At 39.2% G+C, this 27,448-nt stretch overlaps 1 long non-coding RNA gene across 3 annotated transcripts; it reads left to right on the top strand.

Moving 5' to 3' along the window:
• The first annotated feature begins 465 nt into the window (after positions 1-465).
• On the top strand, positions 466-26,003 carry LOC138743013 (uncharacterized). 3 transcript variants are annotated; one of them, XR_011344594.1, is made up of 8 exons: positions 466-1,757; positions 7,583-7,652; positions 9,388-9,483; positions 11,420-11,489; positions 13,933-14,099; positions 18,290-18,358; positions 20,706-20,777; positions 25,832-26,003. It is a non-coding gene; the product is annotated as an uncharacterized lncRNA (long non-coding RNA). The 3 variants fall into 3 exon arrangements; XR_011344592.1 differs by lacking the exons at positions 18,290-18,358; positions 20,706-20,777; XR_011344593.1 differs by lacking the exons at positions 9,388-9,483; positions 18,290-18,358; positions 20,706-20,777.
• Positions 26,004-27,448: the final 1,445 nt, after the last annotated feature.

Genomic DNA, 27,448 nt, shown 5'->3' with positions numbered 1-27,448 from the left:
AGCTCATATATGGCAAGGTCAAAATAAGCAAAATCCAACTATTAAAACATTTCACACAAACTATCAAAAATACTCATGAATATAACGTTGTTTATTCCTCATGTTGCCCTCTTTTTCATCCAGTCATGCACATGCTCACTGTTGAAGTCGGAAACACCAGTGCTATATTCATATTTGGTCACTGAGTTCTTGAATATGGACTTCTACTGACTCAAGTTAAACAAGAAAATCTGTAGACACTGAATGTAATTCAATGCACAAAAGCACTTGAGGAACTCAGCAGTCATACAACTATGTAGCAAAGATATGTAACCAACGTTTTGGGCCTGAGCCCTTCACCAAGGTATGAGCATAAGTAGGCAGACACCTGACTAAAATGGTGGGAGCAGGGGCAGGGGGAGGAGCATGGTTGAGTCATAGGTGGACAATGGGCAAGGTCATAGGTGGATATGGGTCAGAGGGCAGAAGAGAAAACAGCTGGGAAATGATACAGGGAGTTGGTAGCTCTCTGAGTGGCAAGGAAAGAGGGTGTGGAGCTGAATGAAAAGAGAGAGAGAAAGACCAGGGAAGAGCCTAATGGAATCCAGAGAGGTCGATGTTAATCCCATTTGGATGGAGGATGCCCAGATGGAATACTAAGTGTATTTCCTCCAATTTGCAGGTGGCCTCAGTTTGGCAACGCATGAGGCCATGGAGAGAATTGTCGATGTGGGAATGGGACGTGAAATTGAAATTATTGCAGTGGACAGAGCAAAGGTGCTTAACCAACTTGAAGCAATCACATAGGATGTTATCTGTTTCCTTGGACCATCATTAGGTTATTTTCACCGCCATGCTCTCCTTTACCTTCTGCTTGTATGCAAGTGGAAGCAATTCAGCCCGACAATCTAACTTGCTGAAGTTCAGGCTTGGAATAGAACTGTTGGCATTCTTTATGGTTGTGTAATAATGGGCAAGTGACATGCTGATGGAATTTAGGAAGTATCCTCTTGAAGTTGGCCTGTTTGAAGTCCCTGGTTATTATGAGTGCTGCTTCTGCTCCATTAATTTTGAGCTGTTGATGAAGGTGAAATGGTTCACCTAGTGCTAGCTTCATGTTCGCCTGGAGTGGGATATAAACTGCCTTCAGTTTTACCAATGTGAATTCTTGGGGTAGGTAGTAGGAGCTGCACTTGATTATTGGGTATTATGGGTCTGGAATGCAGAAGTCACCAGGGTCCCCATGCCCAAGCATCATCTATCGATAAGAAAGCTGCCACCTCTGCTTCTTGACCTGAGGAAGCTGCGCGGCCCACGAATTGGATTGACAAGCCCTTCATTTGTACAGCACAGTCAGGAATGGAAAATGTAAGCCATATCTCTCAGAAGCTGATCACACAACAATTCCCTCAACTCCCTTTAAAAGGCAAGGCCTACTTTAAGTTCATTCAGTTTATTCTCTACGCCTTGGACATTTCGAAAGACAATGCTGGGAAGGGAGGATTTCAAACTTATCTCACCTGATGACCTGCGCACGTGCCCTGTTTTAAGCTCTGATGGCCATGACTGCTTGGGCCTTGGAGTCAATAGGGTACCTTCCCAGAATCCATTGCCAAGTTGTATATTTTGGCAAGAAGGGAGGCAACCAAAATGGATTGATGTAAGAGGGGATTGAATCTTAAAGATCAACAGATGTAGAACAAAACAGTAAAGTGGCTGCCTTATCAAGTGGATAACGGAAATATTTGGAGAAATGATGTAGTCATGAATTGCACCAGGTAATTGCAGAATTTAAATTAAATTAAATACATTTAATTTTTAAAAATAATTTGATATTTGTATTCAATTTTAATTTAATGTTTTAAATTTTAATTTGGAGATACAGCATGTTAACAAGCTCTTCCAGCCCCCTCAGCCCATGTGGCCCAAATATACCGATGTGACTAATTAGCCTACTATCCCCATATGTCTTTGGAAAGTACAAGGAAACCGGAGAACCTGCAGAAAATTCATGCAGACACAGGGAGAACTTGCATACTCCTTACAGACAGCATCAAATTTGAACCCAGCTGTCTGGCATTGTGATTCTTCTTCTTTGGCTTGGCTTCGCGGACGAATATTTATGGAGGGGTAATGTCCACATCAGCTGCAGGCTCGTTTGTGGCTGACAAGTCCGATGCGGGACAGGCAGACACGGTTGCAGCGGTTGCAAGGGAAAATTGGTGGGTTGGGGTTGGGTGTTGGGTTTTTCCTCCTTTGTCTTTTGTCAGTGAGGTGGGCTCTGCGGTCTTCTTCGAAAGAGGTTGCTGCCCGCCGAACTGTGAGGCGCCAAGATGCACGGTTTGAGGCGATATCAGCCCACTGGCGGTGGTCAATGTGGCAGGCACCAAGAGCTTTCTTTAGACACTAACCATGCCCATAAACAACTGAATTGTCATGAGAAGTTCAATGGTTCTCTTAAAGCATTTAAGTTAACTTATTGAATTAATAATCATCCCTTTCATCCATTCCTCTTAAGTAAAATAAATGGACTTGCTGTGGAATCAGATCTAATCAGGTATAGGGGAATTTGTGTCCTTGCTTGATCTTGTCTATACATGACTCTGGCTGTCATCAATGCAGAGGACTGCCTTCTGAAATTAAAAAAAAACTTGCATTTCAGGACCATTTAAAGATTGTAATACAAGTGATGGCCACGTCCCTTGAAAGTTTAAATAAAAACATAGGTGTGCATGCATTTAGAAAGCCAAATTCTATTTTAGTAGATTATAATTGAAGTAATCGCATTGATAAACCTTGAGGTGATAGACAACATTGAAGGGAAAGTCACACTTGTAATGGCAAGCTTTATATGTATCATAATGTGTTGGGCAGTGTTAAGCAATAAATATGGTGTGTTGTGAAATATGTCATGCATTATCTATCAAACGACATTAGGAACAGTTCATAGAAGCACTTATCAAGTGCACATTGTTCTCATTATAGATATGCAAAAAGCACATAAATCAGCATCAAACCTTTTCACATTAGAGTTATTATCACTTCAAACAGGCACCTGACTGGAATGTACTGAAGGCCACTGAGAGTTTCACAGATCTAGAGGAAGGAAGCAGCCTGTAATCCAGTTTACATAGGTGGCTGAAGGAAAAGGAGAGGAGCTGCTGCTGGGACAATGCTCAGGGAGCTTCACACTTCATATTGGACACCAGATGAAAGAGACTAGATCAACAATAAATCAGAAATACAATTGATATGTCACTCACCTCCTTACAGAGCTTTTCACAAACATTCCTTTACAGTTACATCCCAGCTGAGCAACTTCAGATTGCTCAGATTTTCCGCTTTGAAAACTGCCATGCCTAACTGGCAGTAAGCAGAATTGAAAGGTTTCTCAGTGCAACACTTTCTGGTATTGTTGATCCAGCATATTCTGTTTGTCACTGTGTGATAATGACCCTCACTCACCGATTCAGAATTTGATTATTAGAACATTGAAATTTTAACATAATTATAAATAAACAAATTGAAGGGTTTTTGACCCAAAACGTAAGTTCTGTTTTCAATTTCCTTTTTCCACAGATGCCTGCTGTGTTTCTATTTATTTCTGGGTATTTTAAAGTTTAACCTTATTCCCCAGCCTGTCAACTGAGAACAAATGAGACACTGCTTTGGCTGCATCTTAATATTGATGGAAATTAGCCTAACCAGTAGTACAAATCTTGAATGGCAACTCTTCCTGGAAATTACCCATCTGGTGAGACACATTAAAATTCTCCCTGCCATTTCTAACCTGTAGTACAAATCTTGAATGGCAACTCTTCCTGGAAATTACCCATCTGGTGAGACACATTAAAATTCTCCCTGCCATTTCTAATCTGTAGTACAAATCTTGAATGGCAACTCTTCCTGGAAGTTACCCATCTGGTGAGACACATTAAAATTCTCCCTGCCATTTCTAACCTGTAGTACAAATCTTGAATGGCAACTCTTCCTGGAAGTAACCATCTGGTGAGACACATTAAAATTCTCCCTGCCATTTCAAATCACCCATCTCTTGCATGGAATCCAGTGCAGGATCTGTGCTGAAGAATGAGGGTAGTGGTATCAATTCAAAAGTTAACCTGCATAAGAATCCCAGGAACAGTTTGTTCAACCTCTCCCTACATCAACGAAGGTCAAGATACATTGACTTAATTTTAGAATGTGCTTCATGATCACGGCCCAGAGGATCCCAAAACCCAGCAGCAATAGAAATTCACCAAGACAAATGGTTACTTAAACAAAAGTAGTTTTTTTATTTTCTTTAAGCATAAAATCAGGATCAAATTTTAACTTATTACTATTAACAACCTAACTTAACCCCATTCTAATTCCAAGTGCATATGTATGTAATGTGTATAAGTTCAGAAAAGTTCTTTGATTCACAGTCCAATCTCACCTCTCACTCCTACAAGTTCACCAGCATCAAGCAATCCTTATACTGTACACACAATTTAACATTTTTGAATTTTCTCCAGCTTTCGTTCTTGAAAAGTAAATGGTTACTGCTCAGGAAGGTTCTTGTCAGTTTTCAGAGAGATTTGTTGCTTGATGGACACCCACAACTGATTCCTTCCGATCAGCCACTTCAGTGTCTTGCTGAAGAAACATGCCCCATCAGGGTTTTAAAAATGATAACTCTTCTGCAGGTCACCACAGAGTTCCTTATTCCAGATGAAACACTCCAGCCAGTCATTTCCTCTTGTATGGACCACAAGGGTTTTGAACAGCGTGAACTCAGAACTTACAACCTGTCTTCAAAATGGGGTTTTTAAACAAGTTGCCAGCTTTCCATGCTGTAGAAACCTGTTCTCTCTCTCTCTCTCTCTCTCGCTGTGCCTGCAAACCCACTTGACTTTCTTAGAACAGCAAACCAGCAAACTGCATTCAGACAGATAGCGGAACTGGACCTTATGTTCTAAGTCCATTACTCCACAACATTTCCAATTAACACCTACTTGTGAAGTCCTATAAACATTCTTCAAAGTTTTTGCAAAGGCACTCAGAGCCTGGACTGTCTGGACTGAGCAGAGCTCTGGAATTTTAAATGAGATCTGTTTTGTGAAATGTTTGTATTTGTTTGCAACCTTCACTACTCCCACAATCTATTTCCTTCAAAAACATATCTATATACAATATAAAATATGACATAATCTGTCACGGTAGATCACAAGTAAGTAAAACCTTGTACCTTGATGAAGCCCAAAACGTCAGTTATGTATTTTTACCTTTGCTGAGTTTCTCCAGCTTTGTGTTTTTACTTCATGATCACTTATCTGGGTGTAGGGTGAAAACCGTAAACAAAGCTTTCTTCAATGAAATCGAAAATCTTACATTACCTGAGAAAAAATGTGGAACAGAATGTGAAAATATGGAATGACATGGTGACACAATAGTTCCAGTTTTTTTTTGTAAATACACACCAGCATGAATCAATCAATTCAACAACTGGTAATTAGGGCTACTGGAATGTTCTCTGGATGGATCAATGGTGGCACTTGTCATTATATGAATCTCCTACTGCCTTTTAGACTAGATTGATTCCTCACTATGCTAAACAACACGTGGGGTGTGTGCAGGGAAATGTACAATTTATGTCAGAAATCTAATGGTGAGTGTTTTGAAACCACACTTAGAACAATAGACTAGGGAATGAAAGGCTTCAACATTGCCTTTAATTTCCTGTCTAAAATCTATATGCATTCCTAGCATATAAACAATGGAGGGAAATAATTCTTATAATCATAAAATAAAATTCTAATGGTATCTCTTTCTGGTAAAATTATATTTATGTGATTTTCATTGTACTTTTGTATCCAACTGGAAATCGGTTGACCAATAAACTAAGTGTATTTCTGTCATTCCAGAGAACATTCCTGTAACTTTTAATGAATCTTTGTGATTAATAATTAGAATTGGTAAAATGTCCATACATGGGTTTTGTTGGAGAAATAAATATCAACAGTAATTTTGGGAAATGATTCCTTAAACACGAGGAATATTGGAATTGTCAATCTATATGGTTGCAATGTGTGAATAGATGCATGGAGTGTGTACATTAAAAACTCTCATTATGGTTTTTGAGAAATTTGTTCTCTGTCGCCAATATGGTTATGTAACAGAATGAGTGTTCTATTTTACCACTCTGTATTTGTCGAGTCTAAAGACTGAAATATAAAATAATCATTCATGCATATTCTAAGAAGAAAAAGTAAAGAGAACCTGCCTTTCAATATATATGATAAAATATGATCGATGTACTATGAATGATAAATCATGGCATAATTTTCCACCATCTGTGTTACATTTTATGGTTGTTAGCCTAATTAGTAAATAGGCTAATCTCATAAAATCTTAGATATACATTTATAGGCCTCCTATTTTTTGTACATATAGCCCTGCACTGTCCAATAAATGTGAAGGAATATTCATTTTTATGCACACATGTCATCTTTCTGCTTCCCTCTTTATGACTGGCATTTATTTTTTAGGTTAGTTTTTTGTAATTTTGTAATTGCAATGTACATTGTATCCAGATATAGAATTAGCTGAAGTAAATAAAAACTCAATACCAACAATCATTTCATATCCGAGAGTGAATCGGACCATATTATGTGCTGATGTATATATGAACAGAATAATGATTAGGTACATTTAAAGAGCAAATCTTTTTTGTGAGACCAGGAAATTGAGGGAGATAGATTTTGGCATGTAAGAAGAGTCAAGCCTAGGGTAGACCTGCCATCAACAGATTAAATGGTGGGTAGGCTTGAGGGGCCAGGCGGTCTATTTTTTATTTGTATTTTATGTTCTGTTTTGAAAAACATCAAGAAAATTTGCTTTTGATCTAAATTTGACTTGTACTAGCTGATGCACCTCTCTTACAGTATGATGAAGAAAAATTCAATCAATGTATTGAAGACCAGCATGTGGTTTTCAGCACCTATTGAAGTCTCTGTTAGGATATTATGAAGAGTTCAGCTAATGTAGTGAAGGGTAAATGAATGATGTGCACTGCAGCTGTAAGGATTTAGAGAAGCAGCAATTGTTGGTTAAATTATCCAGCCATATTATTTCATGCAAAATTTGCTCTTAAATTATATCTTTTACATAATTGTTCACATTAATAAGTTAGTACATGCAGGCAAAAGATCCAATTCAAAACAAAAGTTTGTTGTGCATTAATATATGGAAGATAGCAAAGTGGCTGTTCAAAATATGTCCAACCAATTAACAGTGTACATTGATATTGACATATTAGCCCTTCCTCCAATGAGCAGTGGAATGGGGAGAACATCAGGCTGGTACTCATTAAGATTGACCGTCCTTCAGACAATGAATTATAGAGTTTTAGTTTTCATTATGCACAGCAGGAAACCTTTGTGGATGGAAATGAACTCTTGGCTGAGTTATCTCCTTCATGAGAGGTGTGGATGGAGGGAAATAAGGTTCAGGAGTGGAGATTGTAAAGTGTCCTAAAGATTTTAACTTTGTGCCCTTAACTCTCACACATGCGCCAACCGAACTCCAATACATGAACTCATTGGGGATGCGCCAACCGAAGACTCGCGCATGTGCACAGGAATCAAGATGGTTGCACCCAGCCTCTGGACCCTGGGAGGCCAACTAACAAAGTAACTATGCACATTTAGCTCTTACATGCTCGTATATGTTTTTTAAATTTCGTTGTATGTGCAGATGGACATAAGTTGCATAGGTGACAGTTCTAAAAAAATTTGTATTCTGAAGCCAACGTTAAGATTTTTCTCTTTATATTGATATTTTAAACATTTAACATCTATAGAGTGAGACTTTTCATCTTGTTGTGGTCGTGGTCTAAAGGCGGTATGTGCCCTTTCAATTTCAATAGGACTTTCAAATTTGTTCACCCCCAGAACTTTAGGTATCCATCTTTGCAGGAATTGAATCATATCTTGTTTTTCTTCTCTCTCTTTCAATCCAACAATTGGATTGGAAAAACAGAGGGGAAGTCACATGATTCAGAGGACATAGGATGTGGGATTCCGACCCTCCCGGGTAAACCAAAAAAAAGAATACTTAAATGAAGCAAAACAAAGTAAAAACAAGAAGAAATATTATAATAACTATATATGTTCCTTTTAAGATGCATCCAAATAAGAGAAAAGTCATTGTTGGATCGTTTCCAAGTATCTCCAAGAAATTCAAAGGGAGGCCTCCCTCACAGAAGGAGCCTAGACCTGGAGTTGTGACAAAGTCCCGATGGAAGGTTGAGACAGAGGGGATGCTTGCAGGTGCGTCCCTTCTGAAGACTGGCAAAAATGGCGTTGGACAAGAAGTAGGTGAGTCACTGCGCATGCCCAAAATGGCACACATCCGCATTCATTTGAGGAAGTACTAGCAATGATAAAAAACCCTAATAATACAGAGGAACAGAAGAAGAGATGAAACCAGAAGATGATAACGGTGAAGATACAGAACAAGGAGAAGAAAAAGAAGAAGAAGAGAAATAAGAAGATATACCAGTGTCTTGAGAACAAGAGCAAGTTAAGTACAGGGTTATTTAAAAGAGACTCCACTTGAGGAAGTTGTAAGAGAAATACTGCAACATATGATGGAAATAAATGAAGAAATACTAAATCTGTGGACTGAAGTTAACATATGAATATAAAGTTTGTCAAACTGACAGCTGAGATGGAAAAGATGCAAGATGTGGATAAAATAAATCATAAGATTTAAAAAAGTGGAAGCAAAGGTTGAAAATGTACAGGAGAGAGTGGGAAAATTGGAGAATGAAGTGATAGCAGGGACTGATGAAAGTAAGAAATGTTTGGAAAAATTGTCAATGTGGAAAATTTTAGTAGAATAAATAATATTAAAATTGTTGGATTGAAAGAGAGAGAAGAAAAACAAGATATGATTCAATTCCTTCAAAGATGGATACCTGAAGTTCTAAGGGTGAACAAATTTGAAAGTCCCATTGAAATTGAAAGGGCACATACCGCCCTTAGGCCATGACCACAATGAAATGAGAAGTCTCACTCTATAGTTGTTAAATGTTTAAAATATCAATATAAAGATAAAAATCTTAACATTGGCATCTGAAAGAGCAAGAACAAGAAGGAACCCCCTTGAAAATCACGGATCAAGGATTTTCTACCCAGATATTAGAACACAATTGCTGACCAGAAGAAGGGAATTTGATCCCGTTAAGGAAACCCTTTGGGAAAAAGGCTACAAGTTTGTACTTCGTTACTCAGCTGCGTTGAAGATCTCATTGCCTGAGTGAGAGTAAGTGATAATCAGACAAAAGTTAGAGAACTTGCCCCTGTATCTGGTCTCCAAAAAATGTTTATGAGCTTTAATTGTTGAATTCTGTGTCAAATCTAGATGGTTATTCAGGACTATTGAGAAGAAATGTTTCAATTTCTCAAACTTTCATTAAGCTTCATTAAAAGAGCAAGAAGGATCACAATGATTCCCCAGGTAATGAATGATCTGACCCTTGGTAATCTGACCACTCAAATTCTCCCATAAAATTTAAAAGCATTTTTCAAGCTAATGATAATAATGACATAATGTTTTGTGGTATTTTTAATGACTGGATACAGTATATATTCCATTAATTTAACTATGGGTATTATTAGAGTGATTATCCAATGAAATTATAGAATTAGTGCAACTGTATGCCGTGATACAATATGGTTAGCTGTAGAAAATGGATGATCCTGACGAGCAAAGAAATTGGTATATGGACAGATCTCAAGAACAGAACTATTACATAATCCAGGGACCAGTGAAAGTGGAATTGAAAATGAAATTGATAGGTGGATGGAAACTTGCATTCATGCTTTTGCCCTGACAGAATGTCCATTAAAAAAAATTCCTAAAGTTGATGCTGCACCATGAACAGCAATAACTGTTTCACATGGAAAGGATCATTTGAAACCCTGTATGATGAGAAGGGAGAAATTAAAAGGGCAAGAGATACTTATCATCTACTATGTGGAAACAAACTATGCAAAAACCAAGTTGTGGGGAAGCTGAAGAAAAATAATCCTTTTAGCCCTTTAAACTTGCTCTATGATGTATCTTAATATACTTGATAAACAAATTCCATCAATCTCTGAGATGAAGGGATTAGACTATGAGGAGAGATTGAGTTATCTGGGACTGTGCTCGCTGGAATTTATAAGAATGAAAGGGATCTTATAGAAACATATAAAATTATGAAAGGCGTAGATAAGATGGAGGTAGGTAATTTGTTTTCATTGATAGAGTAGACCAGAAATGGGGAATGTAGCCTCAAGGTTCAGGGAGTAGATTTAAGACAGAGATGAGGAGGAAATACTTTTCCAAGGGGGTGGTGAATCTATGGAATTTGCTGCCCATTGAAGCAGTGGCAGCTCCCCATAGATATATTTAAGACAAAGTTGAGTAGATTTTTACATAGTAAGTGAATTAAGGGATATGGGGAAAAGGCAGATGAGCCTTTCGTCAGATCAGCCATGCTCTCATTGAATGGCAGAGCAGACTTGATGGGCTGAATGGCCTCCTCCTGCTCCTATTTCTTATGTCATTATGTTATGTTCTGACATAAAGGCACAGTTAGTAGAGCAGCTGCCTATGGTTCCAATTGCCTCTGTTCAACCATGAACTTTCATGCTGCCTCATGTGGAGTTTATACGTTCTTCATGAGACTGTTTGACTTCATCCAGGTGCTCCATTTCTCCTACATCATAAGGTGCAGGCTGATAGGGTATTTTTCTATTGTAAATTACTGCTGGTGCATAGGTAAAGTGTGGTATCTAGGATAAATGGATGAGAATATGGAGAGAATGGGTTACAGGGAAAATTAGTGGGGGAACGATATTGCTCTGTGCCAGCAATGACTTCATTCACTGAAATGGCCTCCTACATTGTATCAGAAGTGGAGTAAACATCAATCTTTCCACTTGCAAACACTACTTTGAACATTTTCAAGGTACAAGTGTTGCATAGTTTCATTCCTTAGAGGTCTGCCTCTAATTTTACACTTTCTTCAGCCCTGGTCCTCCAACCAGTAAAACAGTTATCCTGCAAGTTCATCCTGCAAGATCCCTTTAATATTTTGAACATTTCAATCAAATTACTCCAAAACTCCCTGATTCCCAGTAAGTACACCCTTAATTTCTGTCATCACTCCTTGTAATTCATTCTTTAGCCATTTATCATTCTGGTAAATCTACAGTATAACTCCTCTGTGGCCATTATATCCTTCCTGAACTTTATGCTCACATTGCTCTCAGTGCCATCTAACTTGAGATTTCACTCCTTGCCGCATAATGTTTCCCCCTTGAGTTCTACTTCCACAGTAAAAAGAAATTCAGTTTACCATTGTGATTAGTTTCTGTATCTGTCTGTGAAATTTTAATTTTTACAGTGATAATCAAATCTTTTTGGACTTCAACTTTAAACCATTAAAAAAGAGTGGACCAGGATATCTTGGAGAGGTTGGTATGGCATGATTCTTTCTTTTTCTATCTTTTTTATTGTTTTTTGAGAAAATAATATCAAATATACAGGTAAATATGGTATTAAGTTCAGGTAAAAGTAAATTAAAATTACAGATAGTAAACAAGATACATATGATCCAAGTTTTCGATAAAAAAATGAAATGAAAAAAACTATAATGTAATTTCTAACCCCAACTTATTTCAGTATCTGAGCAATTACAGTCAAAGCCAGGTGTCAATTACTAATTTCAATACTAATATTTCAAAAAATGAAGAACAAAAAAAAAAAATTAAGAGCAAAAATAATTGATCTCCAAAGTTTGAGGCTAGGGTTAAGGTTACTAGTTGTTTTACTAGTTGAGCACCTAATTTTTGTCCAGAGAGACAAATGCCATCAAATCCAATAACCATTGTGTATGCATGGGAGGGTCAACATCTTTCCACTGCCGGCAAAATAAGCCGTCGAGCAATCAGGGAAGCAAAAACAACTACATGGGATAGAGATGGAGTCAAAGTTAAGTCCATTGATCCTCTCATTCCAAAAATACTTAAAAAAGGGTTTGGAGAGAGATTTATATCAAGAATTAAAGATAGTGTAGTAAATACCTCTTTCCAGTAGTTACAAAGAGAGGGACATGGCCAGAACATATGATATAAAGTACCTTCCTGAGTTGTACACATCATATTTTAAGGATATATTGGGGTAAAATTTAGCTAATTAAATTTTGGAATAGTGGGCCCTGTGAGCTTCTTTAAATTGTAATAAGGAATGTCTAACAAAGAGAGAGAATGAATGTACATTTTTCAAAATAGACTCCCATGTATCTTCAGGAAACAGTTGTTGAAAGTCATGTTTCTTAATTTTCTTAATTAACCCAATGTTAAATAAAGAACGATTGCTAAATCTTAAAAGTTGTTCATAAGGCCTGAAAGCAGTCCTTTCTGATTAGGTATAAAATTATATACTTCCCAGAAAAGATTAAAATCTAAGTTTTGGGGAAGCCTTAGATTCTTAAAGGAGAAGGAAAGGGGAGATTGGTCATATCAAGATAGAGGAGGCAGAAAATGATCCAATAAATGATAAGCTTCATGTAGGGAAAAAAAAGATAGGGCGTACCTGAACATATTTCTGGAACAAAAAGGTTAGTAGTGTTTGTCGAAGTATGCATTTGTGAAGCTCTGTCAACTGTGCTAGAGATAATCTGCAACTAACATATCAGAAGCACTGGAATAGAAGAGATATGACAAAGGTGGAGTGACAGAAAATGAACTGGGAGGAATGGTGATTTCAGATTTATTGTCAGAGTACATACGTAACATCACATACAACCCTGAGATTCTTTCTCCCATGGGCGAAGCAGAATTACCACTTAGTGGTAGTATAAAAAAAACTGTACACAATGTACACATGTAAACAAATAAAGAACTGCAAACAGATAATAAATGTAAGCAAACTGACCATGCAATATAGAGAAAAAATTTTTTTAATTCAATAAAGCGCAAAAGTAAGTGTCCATAAATGAGTCCCCTAATTGAGTTTGTTGTTGAGGATTCTGATGGTGGAGGGGTAGCACCCATTCCTAAACCTGGTGGTGCGAGTTTTGTGGAACGATTACCCCTTTTCTGATGGTAGCAGCTAGAACAAAGCATGTGCTGGGTGATGTGGATGTTTCATGATTGCTACTACTCTCAGACAGCAGCATTCCCTGTAGATGTTCTCGATGTATTTTGCCTGTCATGTCCTGTGCTGTGACCACTACCTTTTAGAGGGCTCTATGCTCAGTGCTATTGCTCTCCCCAGTCAGCATACTTTCCACAATACCTATGTAGAAATTTGCCAAGGTTTCTGAGATCATACCAAACCTCTGTAAACTGCTTAGCAAGCACAGGCGCTGATGTGCTTTCTTCACAATGACATTCGTGTGTTGAGTCCAGCAAGTTTTCTCACCCTCTCCATCTCTGATTCTTCCAATGATCACTGGATCATATACCTCTGGGTTCCCCCCTTCCTGAAGCCAAAAATCAGCTCCTTGGTTTTGACATTGGCTGCAAAGTTGTTGTTGGTGCACCATCCAACCAAGTCTTCATTCTGTATGCTGACCCATCACCTTTTTTTTTATAAAATCCACTATCAGCAAATATTTAGATGGTTTTAATGTCATGCCAATCCACAGAGATATAGGTGTACAATGACTAGAGCAGGGGGCTAAGAATGCCCTAGGTCAAAGTTGTTAAGGGAATCAACAGGCATATTGTGGGTATAACAGGAGATAGCTATGTTTCTCCAGAGCATTGCTTCAAATGCTTCCTTAAGTTTTCAGATATTCTAAATTTAATCTACTTGAGGCAGTTAATGAGGCAGATGGGCATTCAAGTACATATTTTGTTACTTACACAGCATCTTCTTATTATAATTTTGTTTCAAAACTTTATTCCACAGGATATTTTTAAACAGGAAACGGTGTAAAAAGTGAAATTTAAGCGCAATAGTTTTCGCTGTCTGCATTTGTCTACAAGGCTCCATGAAATTCCTACAGGACTTTTACTATATCTAATGGGATTGAAATGATCCTTTCAAGGAAACTTGAAATTATCACAAAATGAATGGTAAAGGTCATAAGTATGTCAAACATTCCTTATTGAATTATATGGTAACAATTATATTAAATACCATGGTGTTAATATTAATGTATTAGTAAATCCACATGAAATGTGTCTATATTTTACCTTCCAAAGCAAGATCATTCTCATTCATACTAGACTTTGCAACAATATTATTCCACTATCATTTTGCCCTCTGATCCTCAAATAAAAACAAAGATGAAATATCTGGGCCACAGTTTTCCCTTAAGTTAGGAGTTGTCGAAAGCTGCCATCCCTTCAGCTTCAACTACATTTGACTATCATTCACATTTTCAGACAGATGTCATCACCCCTTGAAGGATTTTACAAGGAATTGATTGTTCTAAACGTCATTCAGCTCCTGACCTCTGAGTACGAGGTCATGTTTTTGCTGAACTCTAACATTTGACAGGATGACTGTCATGTGATTTGGGATGCCATATCTTTGGAGTATTCCAAACCAAAAATTCAAATTTAAACCTCACTGAATGACTGAACAAATGCTTAAATCTCTCCCAACCACATTTATCTGCATCACTTACAAATACATCACTTAAACTAAGTACCAGTTCTGAAATGTCTAAAGAACCATTAAGAGACCAATCAAATGCCTTATGATCATCTATGACTCTATGTGTTCAATTTAAACAAATTTCTATTTGATATTTGTTGAATTATCTTTTCCAATTTATGTAACCTGGTTTTGTATACCATTTTCCGATTGTGTTTCCTGATTCTAAATTAGGAGTTAAAAGTATTTTTCTTGAATTGCTGATCGATCAATTGTTTCGGCTAGGTTAGGAGTGCTCATTCCAAATGATGATGTTCACTGCCATCTAGTGATTCAAAATTACAATACTGAAATCATGCGTTTCAGGCATCAAATGTACACTTCTCGCCAACTACAGTTTGAAAACAAAATGAAGGGACCTTAACTAATCATTGTTCCCTCTCAATTTTGTAACCAAAACGTAGGTTAACTTAATTTTATTCGACATCCTGAATAATAATTTGCTTTAGCACTGTTCCTAACCAGCATGGCCTTGCTTTTCAATCATTGTTCGAAAAAGTCCCATTTGATTCTGATAGACTTAGAGTGAGTTCTTTCTTTCTCATAATAGCTTTTGCAATAATTTAGAGATACAGCTTGATAATAGGCTGTTCTTGCCCACAAGCACATGCCATCCAAATACACCAATTAACCTACAAACTCCTAACGTTTTGGAGGGTGGGAGAAAACCGGAGCACCCAGAGGAAACCCACACAGATTTGTGGAAAACATACAAGCTCCTTACAGATAGCAATGGATTGGAAACTGAGTTGCTGGCACCGTAATAGCAATTTGTTAACCCTGCTATGCAAACTGTGCCGCGCTCCACCCTAACCAGGCCACCCTTTTTGGGAAATAAATCCAATCATGAGATTAGAGTTTATTACCAGATTACATTTTGCCAAAAGATATTTTCAGGATATGTTATTCATCAGTACTGAACTCTTTGCTGTGTAATTATTAGTCCATTGCTTCACACAAACACTTGTTACAGTTCAAACCAGATTGAATATTATGTGTCTTCAGGCCTTTGACCAATCCTTTACACATCCACCTGGATAAACATTTATTCATTTATTAGTGTTGCCCACCATCCAATTGTAAAGTACTATCACAACATAAATAAATCCCTCATGGGCAGGCATGGTGGATAGCTGTAGCTTTCTCTCTAAAGCCATTCTCCCAAGCTTCACCAATAGTCAACATTCTTTGGCTTGGCTTCGCGGACGAAGATTTATGGAGGGGTATGTCCACGTATGCTGCAGGCTCGTTGGTGACTGACAAGTCCGATGCGGGACAGGCAGGCACGGTTGCAGCGGTTGCAAGGGAAAATTGGTGGGTTGGGGTTGGGTGTTGGGTTTTTCCTCCTTTGTCTTTTGTCAGTGAGGTGGGCTCTGCGGTCTTCTTCAAAGGAGGTTGCTGCCCGCCGAACTGTGAGGCGCCAAGATGTACAGTTGGAGGCGATATCAGCCCACTGGCAGTGGTCCATGTGGCAGGCACCAAGAGATTTCTTTAAGCAGTCCTTGTACCTCTTCTTGGGTGCACCTCTGTCTTAGTGGCCAGTGGAGAGCTCGCCATAGAACACAATCTTGGGAAGGCGATGGTCCTCCATTCTGGAGACGTGACCCACCCAGCACAGTTGGGTCTTCAGCAGCATGGATTCGAAGCTTGCGGACTCTGCCAGCTCGAGTACTTCGATGTTGGTGATGAAGTCATTCAAATGAATGTTGAGGATGGAGCGGAGACAGCGCTGATGGAAGCGTTCTGGGAGCTGTAGGTGATGCCGGTAGAGGACCCATGATTCGGAGCCGAACAGGAGCCTGGGTATGTCAGCGGCTCTGTACATGCTGATCTTTGTGTGTTTCTTCAGGTCGTTGTTTTTCCAAACTCTTTTGTGTAGTCTTCCAAAGGCGCTATTTGCCTTGGCGAGTCTGTTGTCTATCTCTTTGTCGATCCTTGCATCAGTTGAAATGGTGCAGCCGAGGTAGGTTGACCGTTTTGAGTTCTGTGTGCCTGATGGAGATGTGGGGGGTGGGGGGATGGTGGTCATGGTGGGGAGCTGGCTGATGGAGGACCTCAGTTTTCTTCAGGCTGACTTCCAGGCCAAATATTTTGGCAGTTTCCGCAAAACAGGACGTCATGCGCTGGAGAGCTGGCTCTGAATAGGCACTAAAGCGGCATCGTCTGCAGAGAAGTTCACAGACAAGTTGCTCTTGTGTCTTGGTGTGAGCTTGCAGGCGCCTCAGATTGAAGAGACTGCCATCCGTGCGGTACCGGATGTAAACACCATCTTCATTGTTGAGGTCTTTCATGGCTTGTTTCAGACATATAAGGCAATTGAACAACTGAAAAGTGGCAAAGCAGCAAGTATGGATGGAATCCCCCCAGAGGTCTGGAAGGCTGGCAGAAAAGCTCTGCATACCAAACTGCATGAGATTTTCATGCTCTGCTGGAACCAAGGAAAGCTGCCTCAGGACCTTCCTGATGCCATCATCATCACCCTGTACAAAAAAAAAGGCGAGAAATCAGACTGCTCAAACTACAGGGGAATCACACTGCTCTCCATTGCAGGCAAAATCTTCACTAGGATTCTCCTTAATAGACTAATACCTAGTGTCGCCGAAAATGTCCTCCCAGAATCACTGTGTGGCTTTCGCACAAATAGAGGAACTACTGACATGGTCTTTGCTCTCAGACAGCTCCAAGAAAAGTGCAGAGAACAAAACAAAGGACTCTACATCACCTTTGTTGACCTCACCAAAGCCTTTGACACCATGAGCAGGAAAGGGCTTTGGCAAATACTAGAGCGCCTCGGATGCCCCCCCCCCCCCAAGTTCCTCAACATGGTTATCCACCTGCTCGAAAACCAACAAGGTCAGGTCAGATACAGCAATGAGCTCTCCGAACCCTTTTCCATTGACAACGGCGTGAAGCAAGGCTGCGTCCTCGCACCAACCCTCTTTACTATCTAATGGTCAACATTAATCAACATCAATCACTCTGATCTCCAAAGACCTAATATCTCACTTCAGTAAAGAGCTCCATCTAGTGATCCATCTGGGAAATTCACTGAGAAGCAATGCAGAAGGAGAGGAGGGAAAAGTTGACAAAGTTTTGAGAATTGGGAGATAAAGGGTTTCCCAGTGGATAAGAGACTAATTTTTCTTTAAAAGTGCAAATCTCATTAGTTTTACTGCCTTTATCTCAGTCATTTGAGATATATTTTAACTTTGGGTCTTTTTTTTTCTATAAAAAATTAACAGCGCCCACTAAACAAAAAAATTAAAAACACCCCCTTTGAACGTAAAGAATTGTGGAAAAAGACACCAAGCCCTTCCCCTGCTGTTTTCTGGGTCTGTTAACTGAAATGATAGAGTAAAAGCAATCGTTGCTTGACAGGCTTAATTTGAGTTTGGGTTTATAGAGACACATTTCAGGGTTTACATTTGTTGGCCTTTGGAGTTAACCTGCACTCTGTAGGAAATTGAGAAGAGCATGTGTCAAGCTTTACTATGGCGTCACTGAATGAGACAGTGGGTCTGGAGGAGCACACAAGGGAGGTTACGGTTATTTTCAGAGTACAGACATGATATGATATACAACCCTGACATTCTTTTTCCTGCAGGCCAGGCAGAATTTTGAAACAAGATGCAAGTACAAAAATATAAATATTCAGTGATAATTCACGATCCAGGTACGAGTCCTTAAATGTGTTTCTGATTGAGTTTGTGGTTCAGGAGTCTGAAAGTTGAGGGGCAGCAATTAATACCGAACCTGGAAGTACCAATGCTGTGGCACCAGTACCTCATTTCTGATGGCAGCAGCGAGAACAGAGTACGTCCTAGTGGGTGAGGATCATTGATGAATGCTGCTGCTCTCCGACAGCCACATTCCATGTAGATATTCTCATTTGTGGGGAGGGTTTTGCCTGTGATGTATTGGGCTGAGTCCACTAACTTTTGCAGAGCTTTTCCCTCAGAGATATTGGTGCCCCCATATCAGGCCATGCTGCAGCTGGTCAGCACACTCTCCATTACACATCTGCAGAAGTTTGCCAAGGTTTCTGATGATATAATGAACTTCCGCAAACTCCTGAAAAAGTAGAGGCGTTGATGTGCCTTCTTCAAAATGGCATTGCTATGATGGATCCAGGACAGGTTTTCGAGATAATGTGCCCATGTATTTAAAGTTGCTCACCCTCTTCATCTCTGATCCCACAATGATTGCTGGATCATATGCCTCCAGTTTTCCTTTCCTTAGGTCTACAATCAGTTCCTTAGTCTTGGTGATACTGAGTATATTTTTTGTTAGTACACCAGTCATCCGCAATGCTAATTAGCAGAAGTGCCTTTAATGCAGCAGTGCTTGTGACTGTAAATTTAAATCAATGGTTTTCAAACTTTTTATTTCCACTCATATGCCACTTTAAGTATTCCCTATGCCATAGATGCTCTGTGATTAGTAAGGGATTACTTAAGATGGTATGTGAGTGGAAAGAAAATCTTTGAAAACCACTGTTTTAATCGTACCTAATTGACTCGTTATGTGGACAGTTTCATAGCTCCAAAGGAAATGAGCCAATAACAATTTTTTTCTCAAGCAAAATATTTCAGTAACAATTGGGTCTAGAGCAATGGCTTTCAACCATTTTTTTCACTCACATGTGATGAACAAGGACCATCACATCCCTCTAAGCATCAACATTTCCCCATCTGTCTGTTACCATTTACAAAAAAAGCCGCTGCCTTTTTAGTTTGTTCCCCAAAGTGGAAGACCTCACATTTTCCCACATTATATTCTACCTGCCATGATCTTTCCCCACTCAGTCATCTTGTCTAAATTATTTTTAATCTCTTAATGTTATCCTCACTACTCATACCCACCTAATATTGTATAAGATGCTGTTTACCCTCGGGTTGCTATGGCTCCCAAACTTGCCTTCACTTCATGCTGGAGATTGTCCAACTGCCATAAGAAAGTAGGCATTCGAAGGTTTATAGATGGTGAACAGTCAGGTTAGAACTCACCCTCCAAAAACTCTCTCCAGATTTGCTGAAAAGAAAATAAGCACATCTTCAGTGAGTCAAAACTTCCACAGAGTCACTTGAGAGAAGAGATATGAAGCTGTCTTACCTACTGTGAAGTTAGTGTCTAAGCTCCTCCACTCCTGTCAAGTAGCGCTCTGCTTCCACTTGGACACCACTGGTCAATTACAAAGCGTTCAGGGATACTTGCGACTCAGCATAGCATCGCAAAACAGTTATTAAGTTTAAACAGTTTCTCAATTGCTGTCAGACGTGCTTGATTAAGTTCAAGTTTATTGTCACTTGTACTGAAGTTCGGTGGAAAGGTTTTCTTTCCTTGCTATCCAGCAAGCCTACCCATATATAAGTAGAGCAGTTAAAAGTGTTCAGAGTGCAGAGTTATGGAGAGAAATTTGTTCGAATAGAGCAAGGGAAGCGTTGTTTTACTGAGGAGAGATTCGTTCAAATTCTGAAAGCAGCAGAATAGAAACTGTCCCTTGGACATGAAGGTGTGTGATTCACACTCACAAATCATTTTACCAATAGAAGGAGGGAAAAAAGAGTGTGGCCGAGGTGGGGTGAGTCTTTAATATATTGGCTGCTTTTCTAAGGCAGTGTAATTGAAGGGGAGTTATGATGGTCTGAGCTTCATTCATTACTTTCTGCAGTTTCTTGTGTCATGGATGGAGAAGTTCCTGCACTACAGACTAATGCATCTGTATTGACAAGGGTTGTGGCTGTCATGTGACAGGACTGCCCTTTACCTAGTTGGAGGGCACACCAGCTGCCAGTCAATGTTTGGTTCTGCTCCATCCATTAGTGCACTCCTTGCTGGTGAATCTATGTAAATTACCCGGACTGGACTCTCCAGCCTGCCTGTACTTGGCCTTGGGACATTGGCTGTTGTAATTGGATTAACCCTGTTTGCACCAAACCATTGGTCCCTGCTAATGACCTGGGCTTGAACTTCCAGCACTATAAAGGTGCCATGTGTTGTTTGTTTTCTCTCTTTTCCAGCTTGGGACCACCCTGCTTCACTCCAGGCCTAGAAATGTGGAACATTTGCTCCACATGCTGGAGAAACTGTTGGTAAGATGTGCACTATTAAAAGGGGTGGGAGCATTTAATTAGTGTCCCTTGTAGTATAGAGCAATGCCTGCACTGAGTCAAGGGGTGATGGGGCATTGTAGTGATTTTTTTCTTGATCATTGTATGTAACAGTTCATTGTATATGTGTGTGTGTATTTTGTTCCCATGCTATTTTCCCCAGGTTTATTATCAATTGTCCACCATTTCTTTCCCACGGCTGCCGTAAATGGTGCGCATGTGTATATGTGTGTTGCAGCAGTTTCCATTTCCCACACTTGCCTTCTGTAAATAAAATCCTCCCCTACCAAAACTGTTCAGAGCCCTTGCCTTTGAGACCTACCAAATGTGTTTCCTCACTCACAACAGCATCCTGACAGGATATGTTGGATTGTGTATCTGTAAATCTTGTTGCAAACACAGGGTACATTTTTTTAAGACTGGAAGGTGCTGCTTTCACACCACATTCTGACATTTCTGTAAGACCATAAAGCTTTGGAGCAGAATGGGTCTATGGCCCATCAGGTCTACTCCACCATTTAAATCATGTCTGATGTATGTTTCCTTTTACCCCATTCTTCTGCTCTCTCCCCAAAACTGTTGATGCCCTTACTAATCAAGAACCTATCAACCTCTGCTTCCCCTTCACTGCAACCCCCACCTCTCCTCCACGTCGTTTTTACAGACTTAAATTGAACCTGGAAACCCATAAATCCACTGAACAAGCCTCTAGTGGGCACTTCCTGAGATGTTAATAACAATGACTAATTGTCATTTGATTCAGAGCTTGAAATTTGCAAAATAGCACCCAGAATGAGCATCAGAAATTAAACCCTACCTGCTAGTATCCAAAGCTTCCATATCTCATGCCAGCCTTAATAACATTAAACTAAAGGTAAAATGGATATTGGTTGACCAAGAGTTCAGCACAGTTTCAAAAAGTTTACATTGGAATAGAACTGATGAAAATACCAAGTGTAGAAAGGTTTGAAACTCTCTCACTGGTAAAATAGCCTTCAATGTTTGGCTGCAGATCTTATGAATGACACAAAAAGTTGCTTGGTGCAAGGCATTCACATTGTGTGTAGCTTTACCATTGCCAAAATATTCTAAAGGAATATATTGAAGATGCTCAACCCTCACTGCCATTGTTAATTACATTATTCCACATTTAAGAGAAGTGCTTGCGACGACCGCCGTGCTTGAACGTGTCCTTGAGCAGTGACTGGGGATATTATTCTCCAATCCCTATTCCATTCCACCTCAGAGAGAATATCAAGGTCTTCTATTATATGTTGTAATCTGCTCAATCATGGTATGACTTAAGATCTATATCATAGGAGGAGTCTGCTGAATCAACAGCAAGCAAGACACTTTTGGCTCACAGCATAAGCTATTGAAATGAAAGCTCACACAGAGTGTGTAAATGGAAGAGACTGCTGCAATTCCCATTAAATTGTCAGAGACAGATAAAAGCATAGCCTGGAAATGTTAAACGATACTTTGCCATTTCAATGACTGGATCCTGAAAGTATTTTAATTATAATGCTTAACTACCACAGCAAATTCTCTTTAGAAAATAGAACATGTATTTCCAGCACATTTTCCTTTTCCTTTTCCTCATCTAAGAATTCCCCTCAAACATATTTTTGAAGTCTCCACCTCTTCAGCTCCCTTGGGGAGAGAATTTGAAAGATTTGCAATCCTCAGAGGCAATGATTACCTACTTATCTGTATCTTAAATGGTTAACACCTTGTTATGAAATTATGCCTCCTAGATCTCGATAAGGGGAATAATCTTCTCAGCAACTTTTCCATCAATATATCGCCTCCTTCCCCAAACCATGTTTCAACAAGATCACTTCTCATTTTACTAAATCACAATGAGTGCACATCCAACTGGTCATCAAACCTTTCTTTATAAGACAACTATTTCACCCCAGGAATCATCTTAGTGAGTCTTCCATGAATGATACTAATGCTTGTACGTTGCCCCCAAAACAGGAAATTAAGTTGTAATCAATACTCTAAATGGGGTCTCATCATGGCCTGCTTTTACACTTCATTACTTTTTCAATAAAGCTGATTTTCTATATGCCTTCCTCACAACTTGCTTTGGCTGCATGCTAACTATTTGTTCATTTATAAGGGGACTCAGATCTTGCAGCACTTCAGGATTCTATGGTTAGTTGAACAAAATTCTGCTTTTCTGTTTTTCTTACCCTGCAATAATGATTCATACATCACCTTAAACAATGCTTTCTGGAAATCCAAAACACTACATCTATTCATTCATATTTATCCACCCTACTCATTACTTCCTCAAACAACTGAGTTCCCTTTGGTAAAACCAGATTGAATTTGCCTATTTGTTTTATGATTTTCTACATTTTATAAAACCAGTTCATCAATTAAAACATTTAATTTTTTTCCCCCATTGACAGATCTTCTTGTATTTTCCTACCTTTTTGACCAGGATTTGTTATTTTTCATCCACCATTTTCAGAATGCAGGGAATTTTGGAAAATCACATCCACTAATTCAAGACCCATTTCTTTTTAAGACACCAAAATCCAGGCCAACAGGTTTAGGAAACTTGTTTGGCTGTTAATTCTTCCCTCCAGTAATTGTTTGGCTATTTAAGATTCTGGCATCTGCAGCTTTTGTATTTCCCTTTTATGAATTCTTTTCATTTAGTGAGTATTTTTTTTCTCTCAAGGACAGTAATCCCCTCCATCCCCTCCGCTGGTTCTCTTCTCCTATTGAGATTTTAGTATTGTCTTATGTGAAAACAAATAGAAAATATTTGATCATATTTTCTGTCATTTCCCATTATTAATACCCAGTCTTTTCCTCAAGCGAATTGATTTACTCTCTTCCTTTTTGTATTCTTATAAAATCTAAGTTTGTGTTTTTTTTTTGTTGTTTGCCTCTCTTTGTTAATTTCAGTTATCTTTTACTAGTTTCTAAATTTTCCTAATCTTTTATCCGGCCACTAATCTTCTCAACATTACAGTTTGATTTTGGTACAAGATCATTTGTCAGGACTCAGATGCTGCTTGATATGCTCTGTGTATCCAGCATTTTCTGCTTTTACTTCAGATTTCCAGCTTCTGCAGTTTTCTTGAGGTTATTGTTTTACTGCAAGAAGAATTGCGTACAAAAGCAGAGAGCTAGGCTTCAATTATGTAGGACAGTGATGTCGAGTACTCTGCGTGCAGTATTGGATGCCTTATTCAAAGAATTATATTGATTCAAAGTAAATCAGATGGCGTTTTCTTAGCATATTGGTAACGGCAGGTTGGCTTATGAGCAAAGGTCAGTCAGCACTGGTAATACCTGCTGCAGTGTAGAAATAAAACATTGGACTTAATTGAAAGATACAAGAGCCAGAAGAATCTTCCCAGGGTTAGGGTTAGGATGGATTTAGGGAGTATATTTTGTCTTGTGGAGTATCTGGAACCATGGGTCACAAATAATCCTCAACTGTTTATGACAGATAGGAAGTGAATTTATTATATTTCCTCAGATGATTGTGAGCCATGGAACTCTCTTCCTCAAATTATGGTGGATGCAGAGTCTTTGAATGTCCTAAGTCAGAGGTAGGTGGATGATTGAAAAGCAAAGGCTGAAAAGTCACCACAGGTAGGTAGGAATGAAAAGAAGAGATTGCAGTCAGATGAGTCATGATTTCATGAATCAGGAATTTGCAGAGGTTTGGTATGATACCAGAAACCTTGCAAATTTCTAGAGGTGTGATGGAAAATGTGCTGACCAGCTGCATTGCAGTCTACTATGGTGACACCACTACCAATACTGAGTGTAAAGCCCTTTAAAAAGTAGTGGACACAGTCCAGGACATCACAGACAAAGCCCTCCCCACTATTGAGTACATCTACAGGGAACACAGCCATCAGAAGGCAGCAGCAATCATCAAAGACCCACACCACTCAGCACGAGCTCTCTTCTCACTGCTGCCATCACGAAAGAAGTATAGGTGCCACAAGACTCACACCACCAGGTTCAGGACCAGCTCCAGCATCTGACTTCTCAAGAACAAACTCAATCAGAGACTCATTTAAGGACTTTTAATTTTACACTTTGATTGATTTCTTTTTGTTCTCTCTATATTCCACAGCCCGTTTACATCCACAGCCCGTTTACATCCATTATCTGTTTACATTTTTACATCATGTACAGTTTTTTTTTGGCACTCTCAATTAGGGGTAATTCTGCCACGCGCACAGGAAAAAAAAAAGAATCTCAGGGTTGTATGTGATGTTATGTATGTACTCTGACAATAAATCTGAAATCTGAAAAATCTGATTTCATTAAATGGTGATGCAAAGGGTCCAGTGGCCTATTTCTACCCACAATTTGCAATTTGCAGACCTCCAGCAACCCATTTTCTTTTATTGATATAACCAAAGCAACTCAACTCACGTCTTCGTCAATAATGGCAGCGTTTAATTACTGCTGCAGCACAATAATGAAGCATCGCTTTTTTTAAAAAAAATGGGACTTTGAATAAAATAGATTTTCTAGGTGTGCTTTTTATTTTAGGAGTATTCATCTTGCATAAAATTGCTGCTCCAAATTGGGAACTCTGCCCTGTATTGATGTACAATTCAGTCCTCATGTTATGCTAATAGAAAACTTCTGTTTAAACTTGGTTTTGCACATATGCCTACACTAAAATGACCGCTGTCTTTTCCCAGGACAAATCATTTCTCAACATCTCTGTCACCCTGCTTCAGATTTTATTCTTTGAAACTTCTTTTTGAGAAATGAGGCCAGCGCAAATGAGTCACCTTTTCACAACACTATTCACTTTCTCCTCCCACTGACAGTTCTTTATATAGCAGTAGAGGCATAAACTTCACATTTTGGCTTATGCAAGCATCTCCTATGGTCCTGGGGATGTCACCCTGATGACCAACAAGCATATGTGGAATTGTGCAGGGCATGTTTAGTCTTAAGTGATTTATTCTTGAATGATCCAATGAATGCCACAGGGAGAAAATTGTCATGTTGTTTTGAATTATATTTTTTCTCAGTGATCACCGAGATGAGAGCTGCCCACACAGGAACATGTGATACTTGTTATAAATATGTCAGCATCAAGCAATCCTCAGTCAACGTGAGCACCAGGCTCACACAGTATCTTTTCTCATTTGAGAATTTATGTCTTCCACACAAGATGAACTTAAAATAAAGATATCAGTTGTCATCCAATCCTCCAAGACCTTAATTCTAGTTATCAGAAAATTCATTGGCATTTTGTTATCTTGGTATAATTTAAGGTATCTTTATATTGGAATGCAAATTTGTTGTCAATTTTAGACAATAGCTCTTGCCCTTAATTTTGTTGCAAATTAATTTCTATTCTTTATATTGGCCATCTCCCCTCTCCACATTCAGCCCCTATGCAGAGTCTTGAAATAGAAACATAGAAAATAGGTGTAGAAGTAGGCTATTTGGCCCTTCAAGCCTACACTGCCATTCCTTATGATCGTGGCTGATCATCTACTCAGTTCCCAGTACCGGGTTTCTCTCCATACCCCCTGATCCCCTTAGCCACAAGGGCCAAATCCAACTTCCTTTCCAATATGGATAAGGGATCTGTTTCAACTACTTCCTGTGGGGAAAGAATTCCACAGATTCACCACTGTCTGAGAGAAAAAAAAAAATCTTATCTTAGTCCTAAAAGACATCTCCCTTATCCTTAAACTGTGTCTCCTGGTTCTGGTTTTCCCCAACATTGGGAAAACCTTCCTGCATCTAGCCTGTCCAATCCCTTAAGAATTTTATACATTTCTATAAGATTCTCCCCTCAATCTTCTAAATTCCAGCAAGTATAAACCTATTCGATCCAGCCTTTCTTCATATGCAAGTCCTGCCATCCCTGGTATCAATCTAGTGAACTTTCTCTGCATTCCCTCCATAGCAAAGATGTCTTTCCTCAGATAAGAAGACCAAAACTGGACACAATACTCCAGGTGTGGTCTCACCAAAGCCCTGTACAGCCGCAGTAGAACCTCTTTGCTCCTGCACTCGAATCCTTTTGCTAGGAATACCAACATACCATTCGCTTTCCTCACTGCCTGTTGTACCTGCATGCCCACTTTCAATGACTGGTGCACAGCGACACCCAGGTCTCATTGCATCTCTCCTTTTCCTAATTGGACACCATTGAGGTAATAATATTCTCTCCTTTTCTTACCTCCAAAGTGGATAACCTCACATTTATCTACATTATATTGCATCTGCCATGCCTTGGCCCACTCACCTAACTTGTCCAAGTCACCCTGCATCCTCTACACAGCTAATCCTGCTACCCAGCTTCATGTTGTCTGCAAATTTGGAGATGCTGCTTCCTATTCCCACATTTAAATCATTGATATATATTGTAAATAACTGTGGTTCCTGCACTGAGCCTTGCGGTACCCCACTAGTCACTGCTTGCCATTCTGAAAAGAACCCGTTTATTCCTACTCTTTGCTTCCTGACTGTCAACCAATTCTTTATCCACTTCAATGCCATACCTTCTATACCGTGTGCTTTAAGTATGTACACTAATCTCCCATGTGGGACCTTATCAAATGCCTTCTGTAAGTCCAGATATCCCACATCCACTGGTTCTCCCTTATCTACTCTACTAATTACATCCTTAA

The sequence above is a fragment of the Narcine bancroftii genome, chromosome 9 (assembly GCF_036971445.1).
Source record: "Narcine bancroftii isolate sNarBan1 chromosome 9, sNarBan1.hap1, whole genome shotgun sequence".
NCBI classification, from domain to species: domain Eukaryota; kingdom Metazoa; phylum Chordata; class Chondrichthyes; order Torpediniformes; family Narcinidae; genus Narcine; species Narcine bancroftii.
This window is presented reverse-complemented; position numbering and strand designations above follow the sequence as displayed.